The following is a 17,677-nucleotide window of genomic DNA, read 5'->3' on the forward strand; positions in this document are numbered from 1 at the left end:
TTTGCAAAAAAATATTTTTTTTAAACAAGACAATCATGTTCTTTTGAGAAAACTCAAAAATTTATTAAATTAAAGCCCGAGGAAATTCCTTTTGTTTAAGCTTCAATCTTTTCCTGCAAAATTTAGAAAAATTCTGCGGATAAATCGCCAAAAAATAATTTGTCTAGACACGAGCTTATGACAAAGTATTTTGAAAAATTCAAAACATTTATTAAAGACCTAAGAGCATAATGATGATTTACTATTTTTTGCAACAAAAAGCCTTTTGAGCAAGCTTTGTTTTCTACAAAAATCTGAAAAATTTAACGGATGATTTGCAAAAAAATATATTATAAAAAATGTATCAAATTAAAGCCCAAAGAAGCCACAATCGGTTTTAAAGACGAAAGACCTTTATCTAAGCATTTTTTCCTGCAAAAAATAGAAATTCCGCGGATAAATCGTCAAAAAATAATTCACCTAGAAAGAGATTTAATGAAGGTTTACTATTTTTGCAATAGAAGGCCTTTTGAGTAAGCTTTGTTTTCTACAAAAATAGGAAAAAACTCAAAAAGTCCGAAAAATACACAGTCGGTTTTAAAAAGGAAGGTACTTTATTGCTTTTCTGCAAAAATTAAAAATCTGCGGAAAATTTACTAAAAACTAATTCGTCTACAAACGAGCCTATGAAAAAATGAAAAAAAAGAGATAAAAATAAAAATTAATAAAGTACTATTTTTTGTGGTAGAAAGCCTTTTGAATACGTTTTGTTTTTTGCAAAAAGTGCAGGAGCACGTTGATTTTTAAATAGGAAAATCGTAAAGAAGAATTTAGTTAAAACAAAAACTTTAATAAGATATGTTACATAAAAGAATATTAGGAAATGAAGAATTAGAATTTTTTCTACATATTTTAACATACCTATGTTAGTAATTCATACAACAGCTGTTATTAAAAATGCTTTTATGTTCAAATGAAAAAAAATTAGATGGTTACTCAAAAAGTTTATGTATATTTATGTCGGGTATTACCTGAGAAATTTCGCTCTCAACTGCTTTTTTGTTTTAATAGTGTAAGTCTAGTTTGACTCACAGTTTCACATTTTTTATTACATTTCAGCCTTAGACACATATTTCTCAAAGGAGAATTTTTTAAGAACTTGATCGAAGTCACTAAACCACAGATGAAAATGGAAACGCGAAATTCAACAGAGAGAAAATTTTGAGTTTTGTGTCATCAAGCAAACCAGAGAAATATCTCTTTATCTGAGGAAATTGTGAAAATTACAGCTACAACAGTTTTCTTAAATTTAAGATTTGAGTTTTCTTGGAATAAACAGTTTTTTTACAATTTTTTACAAAATAAGGTTACAATTATCCGAAAAAATATCGAGGCTCTAAATATTTTTCTTTTCTACAACAAGCAAATTGATTGAGTAATTTGAAAATATTGTTGTTTTTTGTTTATTAATTACAAAAATATTGGTAAAGAAACAAGTAGTTCTCTTTGTGGAGTTAGCGATTTGTCAACCATCTCCCACTCATTTTAATTGTTTTGAGAAAGCTCGGTAATTTAATACTTTTCCAAAGCATAGTGATGCGTGTCACCATGTTCATGATCCTGAACTTGACATTACGTATGTAAATTTCACGTATTTATGGCGACTTTTCACATAATTCAAGCCGCGTGTTTATAGTACTCCTAACGAATGGATGTCATTGTGATGTCGCTTGGACGAGCGCATCCAAGTGCAAGGATTTATGTAATTGTTAGACGCTAAACTAGACACAATGAGGAAAACGTGATTACGTGATGGAAATTTACCGCAATTTTCAATAGAAACAGTCAATTGAGATTCATTTTGAGACGCGGTCTTATCTTTGCCAACTAATGAAATTTAAAAAGTGGGACAAAGGAGCAATTCTCAGCCACTCATAACTGTTTCTTAATACACACACTTGGCTACTTATACTCACGGTCACTTCCGTAATAGATACAAAAAATCGTCAACGGGTTTTCAGTGATTTGGATCAGAAAAGGATTTTTTGAATTCGTTAATTAATTAATTATACAGGGTAATTCTTTTAGGGCCTACATTAGAAATTTTTAAACTCAAATATTGCTATAAAATTTTGTGTACGTTTCAAATCGATCATTCAACTAAATTATTTTCAAATTGGCTGAGCTTCCGAACTACAAAAACTTGGCGCCAAGTTTGAAATTTTAAACAGTAACCATACATTTTTATTACATTTTTGAATTCAACTTCTCAAGCAGAGTAAAATTTATACCAAGTAGTCGGTACTTATCTGTCATAGCCCTTGAAATATGTCATTTTATTTCTTAAAATTTTCATTTACATTTTTCGATAGCCGAAGGTGCGAAGAGTCTTCTACAATTTTCAAAAGTATCAACTTTCAAAATTAGATGTTTTTCAAAATGGTTATCAGAAAACTGCTATAACTCAGAATTTTCAAATGGTATAACCCTATTTTCTTAACGGCAATCGAAAGGACATTGATATTTATGGTGACTTTTATTAATACGTCCTCTCTGGTATGGTTTTTGACATATGTCAATTTTTTTGTTAAAATTTTCGTCTATAGGGTTTATTTAAAATATCACAGCCCTTGAACCCTTTGCAGTAAGTGAATATTTAGTTTGCATTCCATAGCCGAAAGTTCGAAGAGTCTTCCAGAATTTTCAAAATTGTCAACTGTCAAAATTCAAAGCTAGTTTGATTTTTTACTGGTTATCAAAAAACGGCTATAACTCAGTTTTTTTTTAATAGAATGACCCTATTTTCTTAACGGCAATCGAAAGAACATCGATATTTATGGTCACTTTTATCAATACGTCCTATATGGTATGGTTTTTGACATATGACAATTTTTCTGTTAAAATTTTTATCTAAAGTGTTTACTTAAAATATCACAGCCCTTGAACCCTTTGCAATAAGTGAATATTTATTTTGCATTCTATAGCCGAAAGTTCGAAGAGTCTTCCAGAGTTTTCAAAATTGTTAACTGTCAAAATTCAAGGCTAGTATGATTTTTTATAATGGTTATTAAAAAACGGCTATAACTCAGTTTTTTTAAATAGAATGACCCTATTTTTTAACGGTAATCGAAAGAACATCGATATATTTATGGTGACTTGTACCAATACGTCCTATCTGGTATGGTTTTTGACATATGACAATTTTTCTGTTAAATTTTTTATCTAAAGTGTTTATTTAAAATATCACAGCCCTTGAACCCTTTGCAATAAGTGAATATTTATTTTGCATTCTATAGCCGAAAGTTCGAAGAGTCTTCTAGAGTTTTCAAAATTGTTAACTGTCAAAATTCAAGGCTAGTATGATTTGTTTTAATGGTTATCAAAAAACGGCTATAACTCAGTTTTTTTAAATAGTATGACCCTATTTTCTTAACGGTAATCGAAAGAACATCGATATTTATGGTGACCTTTATCAATACGTCCTATCTGGTATGGTTTTTGACACATGTCAATTTTTTTGTCAAATTTTTTATCTAAAGGGTTTATTTAAAATATCACAACCCTTGAACCTTTTGCAATATGTGAATTTTGTTTGTATTTAATAGCCGAAAGTTCGAAGAATCTTCCAGAATTTTCAAAATTGTCAAGTGTCAAAATTCAAGGCTAGTATGATTTTTTTAATGGTTATCAAAAATCGGCTATAACTCAGTTTTTTTTAAATAGAATGACCCCATTTTCTTAACGGTAATCGAAAGAACATCGATATTTATGGTGACTTTTATCAATACGTCCTATCTGGTATGGTTTTTGATATATGTTAATTTTTTTGTTAAAATTTTTATCTAAATGGTTTGTTTAAAATATCACAGCCCTTGAACCCTTTGCAATAAGTGATTATTTATTTTGCATTCCATAGCCGAAAGTTCAAAGAGTTTTCCAGAATTTTCAAAATTGTCAACTGTCAAAATTTAAGGCTAGTATGATTTTTTTTAATGGTAATCAAAAAACGGCTATAACTCAGTTTTTTTTTTAAATAGAACGACCCTAATCGAAAAATCGGTAATCGAAAGAACATGGATATTTATGGTAACTTTTATCAATACGTCCTATCTTGTATGGTTTTTGACATGTCAATTTTTTTGTTAAAATTTTTATCTAAAGGGTTTATTTAAAATATCACAGCTCTTGAACCTTTTGCAATAAGAGATTTTTTTTGCATTTCATAGCCGAAAGTTCGAAGAGTCTTCCAGAGTTTTCAAAATTGTTAACTGTCAAAATTCAAGGCTAGTATGGTTTTTTTAATGGTTATCAAAAAACGGGTATAACTCAGTTTTTTAAATAGAATAACTCTATTTTCTTAACGGTAATCGAAAGAACATGATATTTATGGTGACTTTTATCAATACGTCCTCCACCTATCTCTTGCAGTTTTTGAAAAAAATCACCAAAAACTGATTTTACTTCATCAAGTAATCAAGTAATCAAGTAATCAAGTAGACCTTGCAAAATGGTCAACAATTATCAAACTTCAATATTTTATTTAGTTTTTGGCTGGTTTATTATCGAATAAGCAGTAAAATAATAATATTTAATTATAGTTTATTATAACTTAGTGAATTATGTAAAGTAACTCAGTCAGTCTAGCATCGAATTTTGAACTTCTTAAATGAAAATGGTGAACAAATCGAACATTTCTTATAATTATTTATTTGATAAAATTATAAAATTTATTTGATTAAAAATTAAAATAATGAGCTAAAATTCTGTTTTTTGCGATTATTTAAAAAATTGTAAGAGATAGATATAGAAGATGTTAATAGAAGTCTGCATAAAAATTGATGTTCTTTTGATTGCCGTTAAAAAACAGGGTCATTTCATTTGAAAAAACTGTTTTATAATCATTTTTTAATCATCATTTTCATAAAACCATAGTAGCCTTGCAATTTGACAACTGACAATCCCGAGATTTGAGAAGACTCTTAGAAACTTTGACTATCAATTGCAAAAAGAATTATACATTTATTATAAAGGTTTCACGAACTGTGATAATTTAAATAAACTCCTGCAAATGAAAATTTGTATAAAAAAAATCACATTGGTTAAAAACTATGCCAGATAAGTACTAACAACTTGAATACATTTTACTCAGTTTCAATTTCAAAAATGCAATAAATGAAAATTTCAAAGTCGCCGATTTCCCGTAGTTCCTAAAAGTCAGCCATTTTGAAAATATTTTGGTTGAACTCAAAATCTTAAAGCTCTAGCTATATTAGAAGTTAAAAAGTTTCTAATGGGGGCCCTAAAAAATCACCCTGCATTATTCTACTTTTTGTTTTTTTCCTCCAAACATTTATCAAATTGAAGATAATCTTAACAGCATCAAGAAAGCAATAATTTATCTTTGCAAGATGATTGGATTTATGAAGGTAGGTCAACCGCAGCTAGTCTAATGCGTATCACTAGACAAAAGGAGAGCAAGTTGACGTAATATACAGCCATTCTAAAGCCTTCAATTGTATGGCTACAAGTAGGTGCTTTAAAAAGACAAAATTGCAGAAAGATAACTAAGTGTTTTTGTCCGCACTAATTAAAGGAAACGACCGATGTCTCTTCTTGAAACCAAATGTTAATCAAGACGAACAATATTTACATTGCATTGTCAATCACGTGTGAAGTTTCTTTTTATAATTAAAACTTTTCATTTTCTTAGTTGGTCTCTGAGGACGTCTTTAAAAGAAGTATTGAGGATTTAATTAATTGGTGATTTTAATGACGACATTCACCTGAGCTGCAAGCATTCGACGACCTGGAGCACAAAAGGTTGGAAAACTGTCGTAGAAAAAATTTTCACGCCTAATTGATTGGCAAATGCAAACAACCAATTAAGGCTAATTTTCTACACCCGGTTATTGATTTTGTGACTTAATTATAAGACAGTCACCATCACCAAAACATTTTTTCGTTATTTGAAACTCGTTTGAAATAGAATTTTGAAAACGTGATTCAGTAAATTGGTTTATGAAAGGTCAGACAAAGATTATTTGTGTTATTGTGTTGCGTGTCTTTGCCATTGAAGGCACAGACCGATGAAAAAATCATATTGATAAACCGCAGCGTTTCCTTTGCCATATGTGGAGATTTTTGGCCACCTGTTTAAAAAAGTATTATACATCTGCCACACTTTTCCCCAATCAATAATAAGTTAAATTTTTGTAATAAGTACGTTTGGTTGTGTTTCCCAAAAGTGTGTTAAAAACCAGTGATAATAATGATTCGAAGGCCTGTAAAGCGGTGTTTAAAAAATAAGGAAAAAAAACAACTCAATTTTAACGAGGAAGACGCTTGTTGACATCATTGCGTGTGACACATAAACAAGCAAAATAATTATTGTTAGCGTCAGTCCAAAAGTGAAATTATCTAACTGTAAAGCCGAACAACGTAGGCAGCATTTAAAAGATTTAGGAAGTGTTTCTACGCAATGTTATTTCAAAGTTTTCCATCTTTTTAATATCTAAACTATTTTTTCGAGCTTGTTTATTATTATTAGTTTCACTTCATTTTTTTTTACTTAATCGAAGCTTCTTCTATAAGGAAAACAAGAGCAGCTTTCCCTTTAAAAAATGATCTTGTCGCTTGAACTTTCTTAATTCCAAATACAACTGGAGGATAATCGATATAATTAAAGGAAAAATTTAAATGTGGACATCTTGGGTTTTTGAAAAATCGATTCTCTACAAGAAAAAATAGAAAAACATGCTACGAAGTTATACAGGGTGTTAGGGAATGGCTTAGCATTAATTTATATGGTTAAAACGAGTTAAAAACCCTTATATTATTTTTCCAAAAAGTGCCTACTTTCTTCAAATTTTTTTATTAACCCACCTGTTGAGACCCACTGTGTGTGTTTTTCATTAAACAAAGTAGATAGTAGCGCATAGGCGTTTTGAGAATTTTTCAAAATTGTGGCTATGTTCATTTGTGTGCAAAAAAAGTTTTTTTTCCGTAAAATTTAACAAAATACAAATTGAAATAGAAAAATAAAAAAAGGATCAAGAAATTAATTTATCTCTGCCGTTTTGTCAATAATATTAAAATTCACGCTAATTTTTATAATTCTAGTTCAGCGGTTCAAAAAATTTGGGACTTTAATTTCAGAACGATTTTATGGGAAATCTATGCATTTTTGATTTACATAAATTTTGCTAAATTGATGCCATTCTCTGTCTACTTTTAAAATTTTGCTAAACCATTTCCTAACAGTCCTAACACACTGTATACAAACTGAACACAAAGTAAAGCACAAAATTCATATTTTTAGTATGAGTCATTTAAAAAAATACTCCAACAGGTCAATTTAATTTTTTTAAATGACATTTGAAGTATTGATTAGTTTTTTAGACAGCACACATCTTTATCTTTCTAGTAAATATAATGAAATTAAAAAAAGGAGAAAACAAAATAAATAAGATAAAAAAGTTATTGAAAATTTTATACAAAAAGTTTTATTTTTCTGTTGCTTTTTTAATTGGGTGACTGTTTTTTTTTAATTTTTTTGTATCTATATTTCCTATTAAGTATTTTTATTCTAATTATTATTTAAATAAATACAGAAGATAAATCTTTGTTTTAATTAATTTTTCAAAAAAATACTCGAACAGGTCGATTTTATTTTTTAAATGCTAGCTTTTGACACCATTTTTTGAGTAATGACGTCATTTATATTTTTTTTAATTTTTCCACCTATATTTTTAATTAACATTTTACTTTTTTAGTGTTAAGTATAAAAAAAAATTTAAAAAGTATAGCAGAAAAAATTAAAAAGGATTAAAAAAGAATGCGTTTTTATGCAGATTATTAAAAAAACATAAAAAAACAATTATTGACCATTTTAGAATAAAGCAAAAATAGACAGATTAAGCGTTTTTGTGTTAAATGTCATTTTTTAAATTTATTAAATCTACTTTTTCTTATTATTACAAAGATATATGTAGGTAGTATCTGCAACAATGAACAGAAACGTCAGTTTAAAAAAATAAAAATGACGGAAGTGTTGATATTAGTGTTTAATTGTCAGTATTTTTTTTATTTTTTTCGATACCAAAACTATTTTTTTTCAACTCTTTTAAGTAGATAAAATAGCACTTTAATTACAAGGATAGATAATGTTTCAAATTTCTTTTAATCAATTGAATTTACAAATTCCAGCACATTCATATGAAGAGTTAACAATCAGTTTTTTCTCTGTCTCTTAAACTTGAAGTTCTATACTATAGAAAAAAATGTTACATTATGCACGACGATAAAGGGTGATTATCTACTCGTGACTTTGTCACTTTGAACTTAAACTTTTCAATAGTAGATAAACAATCTCCTTATCGTCTGGTATAATAATTAACTAACTAATATAGTTTTTTTATTTTTTTTTAATTTTTTTTTCAGATTACTAGAAAGATATGGATGATTAGGACCTAAAACAGTCAACAAAAATGTCGGTTATCATTTGAAACAATTAAACTAATGATTATACGTAGATATCATCTTGATATCAAAACATAGTTTTTAAAAAATTAAAATCGATTTGTTTGAGAATTTTTTTGGAAAATTACCCTTAAAGGGTTTACAGAACATTTTAATTGCAAACATATTTTAATTCGAGATTAACTTGACATTTGTCAATGGTAACTTAACTCGAATTAGTTTAATTCTGAATTAAATCTTAATTACGTTTTCTGTAAACCGGTCCTTAGAGATGGTTGCTATTTAGTATGAAACTGGTTAAAAAATATGAACCTTTTTTACGGGTACATTTTTTGAATTCGCAATGCAATAAATTTTTTCAGCATAATGTCTCATTTGATCTATTAAAAATAATCTGTTTAAAAAATTATTATGAATTCTAAAAAAAAATTATTAAAAAAATATTAATTAAAAATAATCTATTAAAAAAAAGTCTTGTCTTGTTTATTTTAAATCAGATTTTGATTTCTGGAAACACCACAAAATTAAGCAAATTTTTAACTACTTGTGAGTAATTGCAATTTGATTTGTTTGCATTTGTTATTATTGTTTTTCGTCAGTTGATTGACAGTTCATAAAAACATCAAATTATTCAATCAAGTTTCGAGCAACCGTAAATTAGATAGTTGCCGTTCTAATTTATTACAAGTTTACAACAATATGCCATTAAATATTGTTCAGAACTGCTTTTATTTGCATACAAACTTGAGGCGCCGCAGCCTTGAACTGTTACAGAAGCCTGGACCGAGGAATTCAACTCAAAATAAAAATACGTTTCATTATAAAAACTAATTAATTGGGACAGCTGACAAGTTTGATTTATCTTTTTGTAGGTTGCAAATTTCGAATTAAATTGGATTCGAATCTAAATTGTTTGGATATAGTGTGTCAGAGCAATTTTGGCAATTTATCTGATCTCAAAATGAGCCAATTTCGCTGCTTGACGTGGCTACTAGCTACTTTACGACCTTTATAGTAATTGAAATTTATAGCCAGATTGAAGCCATTATTTAACTTCTAACCTTAATTCCCTGTAATTACTGTTGCTGTCCAACTTTGATGACTTAGTAAAAGTTGATATTGAGGATGGTAAAATAATGTAGGCATAAAAGTCATCATGCGAAAGTACACGGTCATGGTATGCCTCATTTAGAATCCACGTTTTTAATTCGCTCGTAAATGTTTCATTATATTGACGATAAATTATGCTAGTTTTGACTTTGAATTTAGCTGTCGTAACTGGAATGATGGATGATTTTTGCCCATTTCAGAGATAAAAAGCGAATAGAAGTAGTTTCAAGCACGGGTTTAATGACTCTGTAATATCCGGTAGTAATGTAATAACAGTAAAAAATTAAAACTTGTCACAATTATTGTGATAGCAGGAGCAGTGAGGCATAACAAATGAACAAAATGTAGGTGTCTACCTGATAATAACCGAGTTTTTTGTTACAGGAAAGTGAAACTGGAAGAGGTAGAAAACCATTACAAACAAAGGTAAGTTCTAGTAACTATTTGGCTTTTCGTTTTTTCAAAGTTATGTAACGTAATTCACTTTCAAGCAGACGTTTGCTTAGCAATTTTTCTCATTTAAAGCATCTGCATGTTGCACTATAAATTAAGTCAAAACGGCTGTCTTTGACCACGATGATTCAATGGGCTTTAACCGAGAAGCTTATTTAGCGAAGAAAGACGACATTAAAATTTATATACTTATACTTTATAGTGCTGAAAAGTGATCGTTAAGCACGAGATCAACTATACACGATTTATTCGAATGCTCTTTGACTTTTCACTAGATTAGTTACATCAGGTTGAATGATGATTTTAATTCATATCATGACGTTACTTTACTTGCTTAAGTACGAAAGCATGATCGGAATTATGGAGTAATTTAATGAAAAAATCGTGTATTTCACAAATTTTAAATTAATGACTGGAGATTGAGAACAATGATCTTTTGATCCCAAAATACGAAAAGAGCCCGTCTTGTTGATAATGGATATTGAAAGGTTTAGTTCGGTAAAAAAAAACACTATGATATTACATATTCCCAGAAGGATAATGTGATTGGAATATTCTATGCTCATGCAAGAAATTATATGATTATTATCGGCGATACGAGCTCTGGTTTTATGAGTAACATCATAATAATAATTAAATCACAAGATTATATTTTATGATAAAAATACCACATTTTTAGCTTTTAATATCGCAATGTAAAGAATTTTAGCATTTTATGATCCTGATCTCTTACGAAATAAATAAAGTAAAAATTACCAACAACTGTAGGCATAATACTAATACTGAACAGCTGAACTCTTAATAGTTAATGCCTAAAAGGGAATTGTTTAACCAATTAATCTTCAAATGAAAAAAAAATTGAATTAAAAAAACACTAACCAAAATGATTTCTTTTATAGTACTTTTGTTTTGAGATTAATTTTAACGTTCAAATCTTATGGATAAGTAGTGATACAATTAAAGAAAAAAAATATGTCTTGTTTTTTAATAAAAAATAAAATATCCAAAAATGGAACTTATATTTTTTAACAAAATGTTCTCATTTCCATTCATATAAATTAAATTCCCCATCTCGTCATAAATTGGAGGTCAAACACATATTTCACATAAGATAAGATAAATAAGGTAGTGGTTTAATTTTGAATTCTCATCCACTTAAAAAATCGACTTTATTATTTTTCCCAAAAATTTAAGATTAATTTTTTGTATTTTTTTTTAGATTAATTTTAACGTTCAAATCTTATGAATAAGTAGTGATACAATTAAAGAAAAAAATGTGTTCTGTTTTTTAATAAAAAATAAAATATCCAAAAATGGAACTTGTTCTTATATATATGTTTTAACAAAACGTTCTCATTTCCATTCATATAAATTAAATTCCCCATCTCGTCATAAATTGGATGTCAAATACATACTTCACATAAGATAAGATAAATAAGGTAATGGCTTAATTTAGAATTCTCATCCACTTGAAAAATCGACTTTATTATTTTTCCAAAAAATTTAAGATTAATTTTTTTCTTTTGAACATTCCTCCATTCTGAACTTTACCATATTTTTGAGAAATATGTAGAAACAATTTTGTAGCTTCAAAAAAAAATAGTTTAGTTATATGCGTCAAAAATTGCAAGCGTTAAGGCCAGCTTGCACCATTTAAAATTTTATCCTATAAATAAAAATAAATAAATTATCCCATTACGTATAAAACTGAATAGTAATAATTTATTAAAGCCTGAAGAAGATACAACAAAAATATTGAAACGTCGTGACGAATTTGAAAATTTGATTTTTACTTTTGCGCTAAAATACCCTCTTTATCGAGTCAGAATATCAAAAATGAAAAAATCTGTAAAGCTTCTACACTTTGTTTTGTAAGTTCTGTCCAGAATATATCTACAGAAAATGATGTATACTATTAGGGTTTGTCCAACATAACACTGTGTGGTAATTAATTTATAATATAATTTGGTGATTTTTTGTTTTATTGTTGGGGAAACTGGGAAAGTCCTCTAAATAATTACATTTCTTGCTAAAATGTTCTTATTAAGAGTCAAAAATATAATCTTTTTTTGAAAGCTATTTTTGTTTTTGTTTAATTTAAAATAATGCTAAAACTCTCTTGAATAGATAAAATTAACGTATACTTGGTTCACTTTCATAAAAACCATTGTGGTGCAAATGGCGAAGCTGTTACCATGACAACTCATATAAAAACTAATGCTGAGAGTACCTTATTTGCACCACAATGGTTTTTATGAAAGTGAACCGAAAGTAAGTGAAGCTTTATAAAGGTCAATTAAATAAATAAAAACTATTAACAAAAAAATGAAAAAAGATTTCTATTATTTTTGTGTTTTGTGTTATTTTTGCTTTTTTTGTATTCTTCATTAAACCGCAGATTAAATCGGTGCAAAAAAGTACAAAAATTAAAAGAAATATTGAAAAAAATTACAGAAAATCTCTTAAAAAGTATAAGGTAATTTCTTGAGAATATTAGGAGAAATCAAAGAACATCCAGAGAAAACCTGGTGTCTTAAACTTAAGTGCTGTGTACCCCTCGTCAAAAAACAAAATAATAATACGAAAAATAACATTACTATTAATTATTCAAGTTACTATTTATGGCGGTTTAACCTCGCCTTTTTAAAACAATTTCAATGTCAAAAAATTAGTTTAAAAATTACTTTTTGAAAATTTAAATTTAAATTTTTTTAGAAAAAAACGCATTGTGCGAAAATCACCAAGTTTTAACTATAAATAAAAATGCGGATTTGAGTCAAAAATTTCATATTACGAGTATTTTCGTTTATCTTTAAAATCCTATCAAAAAAAACTTTTTGCCTTTTATCAAGCAATCTTTATTGAGAATTACAAATTTCGCCAAAATTCGAAAAAAAACTGGCAAAATCTATTCAAAATCTATTAACAAAACGTAGTTTGCACTAAGTTAGGCCGAAAATAATACACATTATTTTTCATTTTTGTGTTAAACATACTGATACGTTTATCACCGAGAAATTTATTGATTTTACGAAATTTCTCAAAAAATAAACTAGTAAAAGCGAAAAAACGCTAAATAATACCTAACATTATTTTTGTTAATTCATTTCGGTGATTTTTTAACTGAAATGCGTGATAATGTTGTTTCTTCTAAGAAAACGTGTTAAAAATGCAAAAACATGGGTTCTAGCACCAAAAAATACTTACACACACGAAAAATTCAAAAATAAGAGCATTTTCGAACGAATTTTTAGTTCTGTCTGTGTAAATTTGCCAATGCTGGTGATATGGCCTTTATATTTTATGACATGAGATTTTACTTAAACAGTTTGTTCAACTTGAAAAAAAGAAATAACAATAATTTTTTCTTTAAAACGTCCTGAAGGGTGTTACAATAATTGCCCTATTTTTTATGATTATGTTTTTTAAACAGTAAAAATAAACAGAATTTTTGCAACACTTAAAATGTATGAAGTGTTGAAAAAACCGATAGACTTGTAGAAGAGGCAACAGAAAAAGCAAAACTTTGATGAATAAGCACTAAATACAAACATAATATTGCAATAAATCAACTTAATTGATTGCGAATAAATAAGGAATGAAGGGATTTTCTTTGAGAACTTATTTTATTGCCTAGTTAATACAAAATCACGGTAATGGCCTTAGGAAGTTTTCTTATACCTCAACTCTGATGACTTGGTGATTAGTTTCTTGCAGAACAATGATTTGTTTGTTTTCTCTAAACTTGAAGTCGTAAAGTCATTAGAAATGTTTTTTCTGCGTTATTATGTATTGTTTTATTACCATCTTCTGTTTCCGGCTAATCTAGCTTATTGATTATTTATTAATTGCCAGCATTAATTAACTTTGTCTCACATTATATTTTTAAATGGCATGATTGCTACTTCGGACATTGGCACAAATACTAAATTTCCAATACGAATTAAATGGAAAATAATAGACATCAGGAGTAACAGTTACCCTAATTCACCCTATAATTACAAACATACGGTATAGGTGCGTAGGTCAAGCCATCGGTAGTAAACCGGTAATGTTTTTGTAGTTAACAACTTCTTGATGGCAACATATTGTATCAGTCAATATGCGTAACCTATAATCCGTTTGGTTCCCGTCTGGGAACCCAAGAGTTCGTGACACAAACACCTGGTTCCAAGTACCGTTGTTTCTGTAACGTTTCTTCGCCATTATCTAACTCGATGTGCCTCAATTAATGAAAATTCTATTCTACAGGGTGTCTCACCCAAGACATTCGAGCCTGATATCTCAGATATTTGTTAACGGATTTTTATGAAATTTAAAAAAAGATTAAAATCCAATTAATGCAATAACTCAAGTCTTAAAAACGTAAGTTTCTTAAAATGTTAAATCATTTTAGACTTAAAATTAGTAAATTTTTTAATTAAAAATTAAAAAATTCTGTAAGGAAAAACTCATCCTTGAAACACGTAAAAAAACAAAAAAAAACTGTTAAACGTGTATACAGATGCAAGAGCATAGATTCCTATGAAACAGATGCGCACTACCACTGAATTTTGGTCAGCCCTAACGTAAGTGTCACGCAAGTGACATTTCACATTTCTCTCACTTTTACACAGTTAAAAAACCATATTTTTGACTTACTTGTTGTATTGGATGATTTAATTCTTTCAAAAAGGACTAAAAGACAATAACAACTGAAAAATTTTAGATACTTGAAAGTTTAGGAGTTTGGAAATATTTCGTGCACTGCTGATTGGATTCTCTTCAAAAGCCTGAATTACAATTTTTTTGTTTTCAGTGACGTATTTTGTCCGCATTATACAGGGTGATTCTTTTAAGGCCTACATTAGAAACTTTTTAACTTTTGATATAGCTAGAGCTTAAAAATTTTGTATACCATCTAAATCGACCATTCTGAGTTTAACTAAATTATTTTCAAAATGGCTGAGCTTTAAGAACTACAAAAAATTGGCGCCAAATTTGAAACTATAAATACTAACTACACATTTTTATTGTATATTTCAATTCAACTTCTCAACCTGAGTAAAATTTATTTAAGTTGTTGGTACTTATCTGTTATAATTTTTGACATATGTCAAATTATTGGTTAAAATTTTTATTTGCAAGAGTTTATCTAAGATATCACAGCCTTTGCGATAAGTAATTTTTTTGCATTCGATAATCTAAGGTTTGAAAAGTTTCTAGAATTTTCGAAATTGTGAACTATTACAATTCATGGCTAGTATGATTTTTTCAAAATGGTTTTCAAGAAGCTGCTATAACTTAGTTTTTTCAAATGGAACGACTATTTTCTTAACGGCAATCGAAAGAATATCGATATTTACGGTGACTTTTATCAATACGTCCTATACCTATCTGCTCTTACAGTTTTTGAAAAAATTACAAAAAAAGAGATTTTACTTCGTAATTACTTCGTAGACTTTGCAAAATGGTAAACAATTGTCAAACTTCAATATGTTATTATTTAGTTTTTAGCTATTATTGAATAAGTAGTAAAACAATAATATTTAATTATAGTTTATGTTATAACTTAGTAAATTATGTAAAGTAACTCAGTCAGTCTGTCATCAAATTTTGAACTTTTTTTTTGAAATGGTGAACAAATAGGACATTTTTTTTAATTAATAGCACAATCTTAGTGTATTTTTCGAAAGTTTACTTGCTGAATGAAAATAATGAGCTAAAATTCTGTTTTTTGCGATTATTTCAAAAACTGTAAGCGATAGATATAGCGGAGGTTAATAAAAATTTGCATAAAAAATGATGTTCTTTTGATTGCCGTTAAAAACAGGGTCTTTGTTTTTGTTTTGGTTTTGGTTTTTGTTTACGATTGAAAAAACAGGGTCATTCTATTTGATAATACTTTTTATTATCATTTTTTGATCATCATTTCCCTATGAATCTTTGGTTATCAAATGCAGAAAGAATTGTTTCCTTATTTTAGAGAGTTCATGAGCTGTAATATTTTAAATGAACCCTTGCGAATGAAAATTTGTATGAAAAAATTGACATAGGTCGAAAACTGTGACAGATCAGTTTTAACAACTGGGTAAATTTTACTCAGTTCCAAAAGGCAAATTCAAAAATGCCATAAAAATAGGTGGTTACTATTTAAAATTTGGCGCCAATTTCTCGTAGTTTCGGAAATTCAGTCATTTTGAACATAATTTGGTTGAACTCAGAATGGTCGATTTCTATCGTATACAAACTATTTAATTGATTGTATACAAAATCTTTAAGCACTAGCTATATTGCGAGTCAAAAAGTTTCTAATGTAAGCCCTAAAAGATTCAGCTTGTATTTAGTCCACGTACGCTTTCTGTGTCTACAAATTATTTCCAAATTTTTTAACTTAAAATTTTATGAAGGCTTTATTTGAAAAACATTTCACAAGAACTCCTTTTTCCTTTTTTTACGACACAGAAATTTCATACCACTGTTGTTTGCTTTTAGAGTAATTGCACAAAATTAATACAATTTTACTTTTCCAAGAGCACACACCCTTTTGACAGCTTTTTCAGTGGTGCACAAAGTGCTGCTTAGCAATGCTTCATCAATTGTTTCAAAAGGTGACTGCTCAAATACTTTCAAAAATTAGGTCAAGTTTTTAACAAGATCTAATTTGACTTGGTTAATTTTTCATTTATTAATTTAATTAATTTTAAATAAAAAAAAGTGTTTTAAAATTATTTTTTTAACTTGAGGTCATTTTTTTGCTTCTAATTGAAAAACCACCTCCTAAAATATGTGCATAACTAAGATATTAAGCTCGAAAATCTTAGGTGAGAAACGCTGTACAGTTCAAATGGCGAAGTTTCTAAATTAAACGTGTGTGTCTTAGTTAGTTTCAAATAACTCATGTTTTATTGGTCTTTCGATTATAATTAGCAAGCTGATCTGTGTAATTATCTTGCGGTTCAAAGTGGGTTAACTATTTTACACAAAATATCGTAACAGCTTGGTGGATTATGGGCTTTACATGTCTTAAATCGATTATAGTTTCAACCATAAATTATCATTACACACATTCGGGCAATAATAAGGAAGTGCCCATAAAATATCGATCAAGAAATTGTCTAGTACCTATCTGCACTTAAACTCGTGACGGGATTATAACCACCACTTTATTGTTTATAGTGTCGAAGGTTACGTTAAGTTAAATTGAAAAACTAAAATCCAAATTCCTGCTCTTTGATTTGCCACAGTTAGTACCTTATTTAATCATATAATAACGTTATCACCTAACTTACTTTCACTGCAAACCTGTTTGCAAATTTAAGTGAACAAAGCAAGTGCAATTTTTGTTTGACATTTAGGTCTTATTATTGTTAATATCGATTGCCTAAGCTTGGATTAGTTGGACTTATTGTGCAATTTTTGGCGTTCTGGTTAAAGGTTGTGACGTATTTAATGGATTTTTCCTGAGAGAAGTATTACAGTGGTACACGATATTTCAGTTCCTTGTTATTAAAACAACAATAACAATTTCAGTGGTAGAAGGTTAAATTAAATTGTTTGATAATAACACGGCCAGTAATGTTTAGGGACAGGACTATAATTTCGCAAAGTGTCAAGACTTTTTTGTCGGCAAGCTGATTTATATTGCCAATAGATTTTTTGTGATTTGTACAGGCTG

General features: G+C 28.4%; 1 protein-coding gene and 1 long non-coding RNA gene across 2 annotated transcripts in view; one reads left to right on the forward strand and one right to left on the reverse strand.

Moving 5' to 3' along the window:
* RhoGEF64C (Rho guanine nucleotide exchange factor at 64C) overlaps positions 1-17,677 on the forward strand; it is a 105,727-nt gene that overhangs the window by 38,022 nt on the left and 50,028 nt on the right. The window contains exon 2 of the mRNA XM_008193033.3: positions 9,952-9,993. The gene's annotated coding sequence lies outside the window, so the exon portion shown is untranslated. The remainder of the gene's footprint in view (positions 1-9,951; positions 9,994-17,677) is intronic.
* Positions 1-17,677, reverse strand: part of LOC135265311 (uncharacterized) — a 65,507-nt gene that overhangs the window by 20,529 nt on the left and 27,301 nt on the right. The window lies entirely within an intron of this gene.

The sequence above is a fragment of the Tribolium castaneum genome, chromosome 1 (assembly GCF_031307605.1).
Source record: "Tribolium castaneum strain GA2 chromosome 1, icTriCast1.1, whole genome shotgun sequence".
Classification (NCBI taxonomy): Eukaryota; Metazoa; Arthropoda; class Insecta; order Coleoptera; family Tenebrionidae; genus Tribolium; species Tribolium castaneum.